The following is an 8846-nucleotide window of genomic DNA, read 5'->3' as shown; positions in this document are numbered from 1 at the left end:
CCACCACGCCCGGCCTTTTTTTTTTTTTTTTTTTGAGACATGGTCTCACTCTATTGCTCAGGCTGGAGTGCAGTGGCAGGACCGTGGGTCACTACAACCTTGACCTCCTGGGCGCAATTGATCCTCCCACCTCAGCCTCCCAAGTAGCTGGGACTACAGATGTGTACCACCACGCCTGGTTAATTTTTCTTTTTTGAGACGGAGTTTCACTCTTTTTGCCCAGGCTAGAGTGCAATGGCGCTAGCTTGGCTCACTGTAACCTCCGCCTCCCAGTTTCAAGTGATTCTCCCGCCTCAGCCTCCCAAGTAGCTGAGATTACAGGCGTGTGCCACCATGCCCAGATAATTTTTTGTATTTTTAGTAGAGATAAGGTTTCACCATGTTGGCCAGGCTGGTCTCAAACTCCTGACCTCAGGTGATCAGCCTGCCTCGTCCTGAGACGAGGGCTCTCCCTGTTGCCCAGGCTAGTCTGGAACTCCTGGCTCAAGCGATCTTCCTGCCTTGGCCTCCCAAAGTGTTGGGATTACAAGCATGAGCCATCCCATCCAGCCAAGGACGGGACTGTTATTATCTCCATTTTCCAAGTGAGATCATCAAGCCCAAGAACATTAAAAGATGACCAGGCCGGGTGCTGTGGCTCACGCCTGTAATCCCAGCACTTTGGGAGGCTGAGGCGGGTGGATCACGAGGTCAGGAGATCGAGACCATCCTGGCCAACATGGTGAAACCCTGTCTCTACTAAAAATACAAAAATTGGGCCGGGCGCTGTGGCTCACACCTGTAATCCCAACACTTTGGGAGGCCGAGGCGGGCGAATCACGAGGTCAGGAGATTGAGATCATCCTGGCCAACATGGTGAAATCCTGTCTCTACTAAAAATATAAAAATTAGGCTGGGCGCTGTGGCTCACGCCTGTAATCCCAGCACTTCGGGAGGCCGAGGCAGGCAGATCATGAGGTCAGGGGAGAGAGACCACGGTGAAACCCTATCTCTACTAAAAATACAAAAAATTAGCCAGTCGTGGTGGCAGGCACCTGTAGTCCCAGCTACTCGGGAGGCTGAGGCTGGAGAATGGTGTGAACCCGGAGGCAGAGCTTGCAGTGAGCTGAGGTTGCGCTACTGCACTCCAGCCAGGGCGACAGAGTGAGACTCCATCTCAAAAAAAAAAAACAAATTAGCTGGGCGTGGTGGCATGCACTTGTAGTCCCAGCTACTTGGGAGGCTGAGGCAGGAGAATCACTTAAACCTGGGAGGTGAAGGTTGCAGTGAGCCGAGATTGCGCCACTACATTCCAGCCTGGGCAACAGAGTGAGACTCCATCTCAAAAAAAAAAAGACTTGACCAAGGTCTGTAGCTAGTCAGTGACCAAACCAGGTTTGTTTTGAGCCAGTTTTGAAGCCAGGCGGGCAGCTCCAGAACCCTCATTTTTATCCGCTCTCCCTGGTGGTTGTTGGAAATGTAGGCACTGGGCTTCGTGACTTGTGTTTCTAGGCAACAGCACTGCTGGCATTTGCGCCAGGACAATCCCTCATTGTGAGGCTGCCCCAGGAGTGGCTGGACTTTTGACCCACCGACCAAGTGCCAGAAGTGGCCTTCTGGCCATTGTGATGGTAGAAGCCACCCCTGAGTGTTTCTAGGGCCCTCTGGAGTTAAGGGGCCCCCCATGCCCACTGAGAGCAGAATGTGGGGGCTGCTGGCCACGCCTATGCCTGGCACCTTTAGCAAGCTGAGAACACCCTGGCCCCTGTCACAGTTTCTTTCTCTCTTTGTCTTTCTCTCTCTCCTTCCTTCCTCCCCTTCCCTCCCTCCCTCCCTCCCTTCCCTCCCTCCCTCCCTCCTTCTTTCCTTCCTTCCTTCCCTACCTCCCTCCCTCCCTCCTTCCTTCCTTCCTTCCTTCCCTCCCTCCCTCCCTCCCTCCCTCCTTCCTTCCTTCCGACGGAGTCTCACTCTGTTCTCGGCTCACTGCAAGCTCCGCCTCCCGCGTTCAGGCCATTCTCCAGCCTCAGCCTCCCGAGCAGGCTGGGGCTACAGGCGCCTGCCACCACGCCTGGCTAATTTTTGTTTGTATTTTTAGTAGAGGCAGGGTTTCACCATGTTAGCCAGGCTGGTCTCGAACTCCTGACCTCAGGTGATCCTCCCGCCTCAGCCTCCCAAAGTGCTGGGATTACAGGTGTGAGCCACTGCGCCTGCCCTTGGGTTTCTTTTTGAGTGATGAAAATGTGATATTGACTGTGGTGGTGGTTGCACAACTCTGTGGATATGTTAAAAATCATTGAAGTATATGCTTTATTTATTTATTTAATTTATTTTTCAACTCCCAAGCACTTGAAAGAAGTATACTTTTTTTTTTTTTTTTGACGGAGTATCACTCTGTCACTAGGCTGGAGTGCAGTGACGCTATCTAGGCTCACTTCAACCTCCACCTCCCAGGTTAAAGTGATTCTCCTGCCTCAGCCTCCCAAGTAACTGGGACTACAGGCGCACACCACCATGCCCAGCTAATTTTTGTATTTTTAGTAGAGACAGGGTTTCATCATGTTGGCCAGGATGGTCTCAATCTCTTGACCTTGTGATCCGCCAGCCGCGGCCTCCCAAAGTGCTGGGATTAGAGGCGTGAGCCACCGCGCTGGCCCAAAGTATACATTCTAAATAAGTGAATTGAATGGTATGTAAATATATCTCAACAAAGATGTTACAAAACAAATGAATGAATGACATTTACCTTGTAGATGTAAACAGAAAAACAACCAAAATGCACATAAATGTTTACAGTGGCTTTATTCAGCAAAAACTGGAAACAACCCAAACATTCTTCAAAAATGAATAGAAAAACAAACTCTTTCCCATCCAGACAATGGAGCACTCCTCAACATTGAAAAGGAGTAAACCTGGCCGGGTGCGGTGGCTCATACCTGTAATCCCAGCACTTTGGGAGGCCAGGGCAGGAGGATTGCTTGAGGCCAGGAGTTCGAGTCCAGCTTGAGCAACACAGTGAGACCCCCCCCCCCATCTCCACCAAAAAAAAAAAAAATTTCCTGGACGTGGTAGGTATCATGCTTGTGATCCCAGCTACTTGGGAGGCTGAGATGGGAGGATTGCTTGAGCCCAAGGCATTGAGGCTGCAGTAAGCCAAGATCGAGCTACTGCACTCCAGCTTGGTCAACAGAGCAAATCCTATCTCAAAATAAAGAAATAAGGGCAGGCACAGTGGCTCGCGTCTGTAATCCCCGCACTTTGGGAGGCTGAGGTGCGTGGATCACCTAAGGTCAGGAGTTCGAGACCAGCCTGGCCAACATGTGAAACCCCGTCCCTACTAAATATAAAAAATTAGCCGATGTGGTGGCGCCTGCCTGTAATCCCAGCTACTTGGGAGGCTGAGGCAGGAGAATTGCTTGAACCCTGGAGGCGGAGGTTGCAGTGAACCAAGATTGCACTATTGCACTCCAGCCTAGGCGACAGAGCGAAGCTCCATATTGGGAAAAATAAAATAAAATAAAATAAGATAAAATAAAAGAAATACATACATACATACATACATAAATTTCATGCACGTACTTGTGAGGATAGAACTGGTTTTTCTGATGTCTTAGGACCACACCGTACATGGTTCTGCAGCTTGCTATCAGTGCATCTTGGAGGTGATTCTGTGTATAGTCTGTGTGGAATCTCATTATGTGGGTGCACCATATGTTACTTAACCAGGCCTGTGCGGCTCCTCCTAATGAAGCTGAAAGAATGTCTTTGTCCACGCGTGTTTTCACATACATGTGGAGGCTAAGTACCTGGAAATGAATCTCTGGGCTGAAGGGTACATGTTCTGTAACAGGTCATTTGATAGGTTCAACCCAATCCCTCTCCAAATGGGCTGTGCTGATTTTTACTCTCCGGTAGCATAGGAGGAGCCCCCCTGTTTCCGTATAGCTTTGCTACTGTGTGATCTCACTATTTTTATTTTATTGTGCCTAGTTACCAATGAGGTTGAACATTACTAGCCATTCATATTCCTCTTCTGTGTTGGTACAAACCTTCTGACCATTTTCCTCCTGTGCTGTTTGTCATTTTCTTGTTTACTTGTAGTAGCTCTTTATTTATTGTGGATCCACAGTCTGTCTTACATGTCACAAACATTCCCCCAAGGCTGCTTTTGTCTTTTGACTTTGTATGTGGTATCTTTTTTCAGGAAGAAGGGTTTAGTGTTTTGCTTTCTGTTAGCCTTTCTTCATTGTATATTATGGCCTTTGGGAAGGTTTATCCAGGACAAAATGTTTATAAAAATAGAGCAGGCAGTTTATAAAATAAATGGATGAAGGGAGAGACTAACGTCAGCGCTTCCCTCTTCCCCACTACATCCTGTAGAACGGGGCTTTAAGGAGCTATTTCTACTGTTCTTCTCCCTCCCATATTAAATAAAAAGAGAGGTTTAGTAGATAAGAAAACAGGTCCAGGCCGGGCGCGGTGGCTCAAGCCTGTAATCCCAGCACTTTGGGAGGCCGAGACGGGCGGATCACGAGGTCAGGAGATCGAGACCATCCTGGCTAACACGGTGAAACCCCGTCTCTACTAAAAAATACAAAAAACTAGCCGGGCGAGGTGGCGGGCGCCTGTAGTCCCAGCTACTCAGGAGGCTGAGGCAGGAGAACGGGCGTGAACCCGGGAGGCGGAGCTTGCAGTGAGCTGAGATCTGGCCACTGCACTCCAGCCTGGGCGACAGAGCGGGACTCCGTCTCAAAAAAAAAAAAAAAAGAAAACAGGTCTGTGTGTATGTGTGTGTGTGTTGGGACTGTGTGGATGACAGGGCAGTAGGGAGAGGTAAAAATGAAAGCCATCTGCCAAGGAACCTCAACTCCCCAGCCTCTGACTCAGTAACTCTCCACTCAGTAACTGAAGGAAACTGCTGGTAATGGGGAGGAAGCTGTTAATGCCCAGAGCTGGCCACCAGGGCATCGGGCACCTTCCTGGATACCCGGGGGTGTGGGTGTTCACAGCCACTGAAGCACAAACCCCGTGGCCTGGACACTCAGTGTCCTCAGGAAGTCCTTGGTATTTAATTGCCTGGGGAAATGCGTCTGTTCCCATGTGCGAAATGGGGGATTCACAGCAAAGGTGTTTGTGTGTCTCACTGCATGGAAATTGCATTTCATGTCTGAATTTTATGTCAAGAGAAAAGCTTAAAAGTACAGAACTCAGCCGAGTGCGATGGCTCACACCTGTAATCCCAGCACCTTGGGAGGCCAGGTCAGGCGGATCATGAGGTCAGGAGTTCGGGGCCAGCCTGGACAATACGGTGAAACCGCATCTCTACTAAAAATACAAAAAAATTAGCCGGGCGTGGTGGCACACGCCTGTAGTCCCAGCTACTCAGGAGACTGAGGCAGGAGAATCGCTTGAACCTGGGAGGCAGAGGTTGCAGTGAGCTGAGATCGTGCCACTGCACTCCAGCCTGGGTGACAGAGCGAGACTCCATCTCAAAAAAAAAAAGCCAGGCATGGTGGCTCAAGCCTATAATCCCAGCACTTTGGGAGGCCGAGACAAGTGGATCACAAGGTCAGGAGATCAAGACCATCCTGGCTAACATGGTGAAGCCCCGTCTCTACTAAAAAGTACCAAAAACTAGCCGGGTGTGGTGGCGGGCGCCTGTAGTCCCAGCTACTCGGGAGGCTGAGGCAGGAGAATGGTGTAAACCCGGGAGGCGGAGCTTGCAGTGAGCTGAGATCCGGCCACTGCACTCCAGCCTGGGCGACAGAGCGAGACTCTGTCTTTAAAAAAAAAAAAAAGAGGCCGGGCGCGGTGGCTCAAGCCTGTAATCCCAGCACTTTGGGAGGCCGAGACGGGCGGATCACGAGGTCAGGAGATCGAGACCATCCTGGCTAACACAATGAAACCCCGTCTCTACTAAAAATACAAAAAAAAATTAACCGGGCGAGGTGGCGGGCGCCTGTAGTCCCAGCTACTCGGGAGGCTGAGGCAGGAGAATGGCGTAAACCCGGGAGGCGGAGCTTGCAGTGAGCCGAGATCGCGCCACTGCACTCCAGCCTGGGCGACAGAGCGAGACTCCGTCTCAAAAAAAAAAAAAAAAAAAAAAGAAACCCAGCATTGACACATGCTACAACGTGAGTGAAACTTGAAGACGTGATGCTCAGTGAAAGAAACCAGACACAAGAGGCCATCTAGCATAGGATTCCATTCACATGACCTGTACAGCACAGAGACAGACAGTAGATTACTGGTTGCCTGAGGCTGGGGGAAGAGGAGAGCAGGGAATGTTTGCTTAATGTTTGTGGAGTTTCATTTTTGGGTGATAAACATGTTCTGGGCTAGGCATAGTGGCTCACGTCTAATCCCAGCTTTGGGAGGCTGAGGCAGGAGGATCATTTGAGCCGAGGAGTTTGAGACCAGCGTGAGTTAAATAGCAAGGCCCTGTCTCTCTGAAATAAATAAATAAATTAAAATTAAATTAAATTAGCCAAGCACGGTGGTTCCTGCCTGTAGTCCCAGCTACTTGGGAGGCTGAGGTGGGAGGATCATTTGAGCCCAAGAGTTGGAGGCAAGGCTGCAGTGAGCTGTGATCACACCACTGCACTCCAGCCTGGGAGACAGAGCGAGACCCTATCTCAAAAATACATAAATAAATAAATAAAGAGGATTGGGTGAGGGGAGGGAACTTTTTTTTTTTTTTTTGAGACGGAGACTCGCTCTGTCACCAGGCTGGAGTGCAGTGGCACCATCTCGGCTCACTGCAAGCTCCGCCTCCTGGGTTCATGCCATTCTCCTGCCTCAGCCTCCGAGTAGCTGGGACTACAGGCGCCCGCCACCTCGCCCAGCTAATTTTTTGTATTTTTAGTAGAGACGGGGTTTCACCGTGTTAGCCAGGATGGTCTCGATCTCCTGACCTCGTGATCCGTCCGCCTCGGCCTCCCAAAGTGCTGGGATTACAGGCGTCAGCCACCGCGCCCGGCGAGGAGAGGGAACTTTGAGGACAGGTCAATAGGTGCAGCAAACCACCATGGCACACATATACCTATGTGACAAACCTGCACATTCTGTACATGTATCCTGCATCCCGCTTTTTTTTTTTTTTTTTTTTGAGACAGAGTCTCGTGCTGTCGCCCAGGCTGGAGTGCAGCGGTGCGATCTCGGCTCACTGCAAGCTCCGCCTCCCGGGTTCACGCCATTCTCCTGCCTCAGCTTCCCGAATAGCTGGGACTACAGGCGCCTGCCACCACGCCCGGCTGTTTTTTTTGTATTTTTAGTAGAGACGGGGTTTCACCATGTTAGCCAGGATGGGCTCGATCTCCTGACCTCGTGATCCGCCCGCCTCAGCCTCCCAAAGTGCTGGGATTACAGGCGTGAGCCACCGCGCCTGGCAAATTTTTTTTGTTTTGTTTTGTTTTGAAAGGTCTCGCTCTTAGGCCGGGCACGGTGGCTCAAGCCTGTAATCCCAGCACTTTGGGAGGCTGAGACGGGCGGATCACGAGGTCAGGAGATCGAGCCCATCCTGGCTAAAACGGTGAAACCCCGTCTCTACTAAAAATACAAAAAAAAAAATAACCCGGGCGAGGTGGCAGGCGCCTGTAGTCCCAGCTGCTCGGGAGGCTGAGGCAGGAGAGTTGCTCGAACCCGGGAGGCGGAAGCTTGCAGTGAGCGGAGATCCGACCACTGCACTCCAGCCTGGGCAACAGAGCGAGACTCCGTCTCAAAAAAAAAAAAAAAAAAAAAGAAAGGTCTCGCTCTTGTTCTCCAGGCTTGAGATCATGCAACAGCGTGGTCTCGGCTCACTGCAACCTCCTCCACCTCCTGGGTTCAAACGGTTCTCCTGCCTCTGCCTCCCAAGTAGCTGGGATTAAGGCGTCTGCCACCAGGCTGGCTAATTTTTGTATTTTTTAGTAGAAATGGGGTTTCACCATGTTGCCCCGGCTGGTCTCAACCTCCTGGGCTCAAATCATCTGCTTACCTCAGCCTCCCAAAGTGCTGGGATTACAGGTGTAAGCCACCGAGCCCAGCCTCAAGGAAGCTTCTGAAATGTTAGGGGGAGCTCCTGCTCTAGGCCCAGCAGCTTCCAAGGCTTTTAAAGGCATAATCCCATTTAATCTTGGGATTAAAGACATAATCCCATTTAATCTTGTAATGATGCTGTGAAGTGGCGCTGCAATTCTGAGTATTATCTCCTCTTTGCAGATAAGGAAGATCATTTGCCCAAGGACACACAATGGGCAGATGAGACCAGAACCCAGATTTCTAGAGTGCTAGACTCTGTGTCTTCCCATTCACTTTATTTTTATTTTATTTTATTTTATTATTATTTTTTGAGACGGAGTCTTGCTCTGTCGCCCAGGCTGGAGTGCAGTGGCGTGATCTCGGCTCACTGCAAGCTCCATCTCCCGGGTTCACGCCATTCTCCTCCCTCAACCTCCCGAGTACCTGGGACTACAGGTGCTTGCCAACACGCCCGGCTAATTTTTTCGTATTTTTAGTAGAGACAGGGTTTCACTGTGGTCTCGATCTCCTTACCTCATGATCCACCCGCCTTGGCCTCCCAAAGTGCTGGGATTACAGGTGTGAGCCACTGCGCCCGGCCTATTTTATTTTATTTTATTTTATTTTTTGAGAGAGAGTCTCACTCGGTTGCCCAGGCCGGAGTGCAGTGGCACAATCTCAGCTCACTGCAACATCTGCCTCCCAGGTTCAAGCAATTCTCGTGCCTCAGCCTCCTCAGTAGCTGGGATTACAGGCGTGTGCCACTACGCCTGGCTAATTTTTGTATTTTTGAGACCAGCCTGGCCAACATGGGGTTTCACCATGTTGGCCAGGCTGGTCTCAAACTGCTGGTCTCAAGTGATCCACCTGCC

The sequence above is a fragment of the Macaca nemestrina genome, chromosome 20 (assembly GCF_043159975.1).
Source record: "Macaca nemestrina isolate mMacNem1 chromosome 20, mMacNem.hap1, whole genome shotgun sequence".
NCBI lineage: Eukaryota > Metazoa > Chordata > Mammalia > Primates > Cercopithecidae > Macaca > Macaca nemestrina.
The sequence above is the reverse complement of the archived record's forward strand: the minus strand, read 5'-3'. Positions refer to the sequence as shown.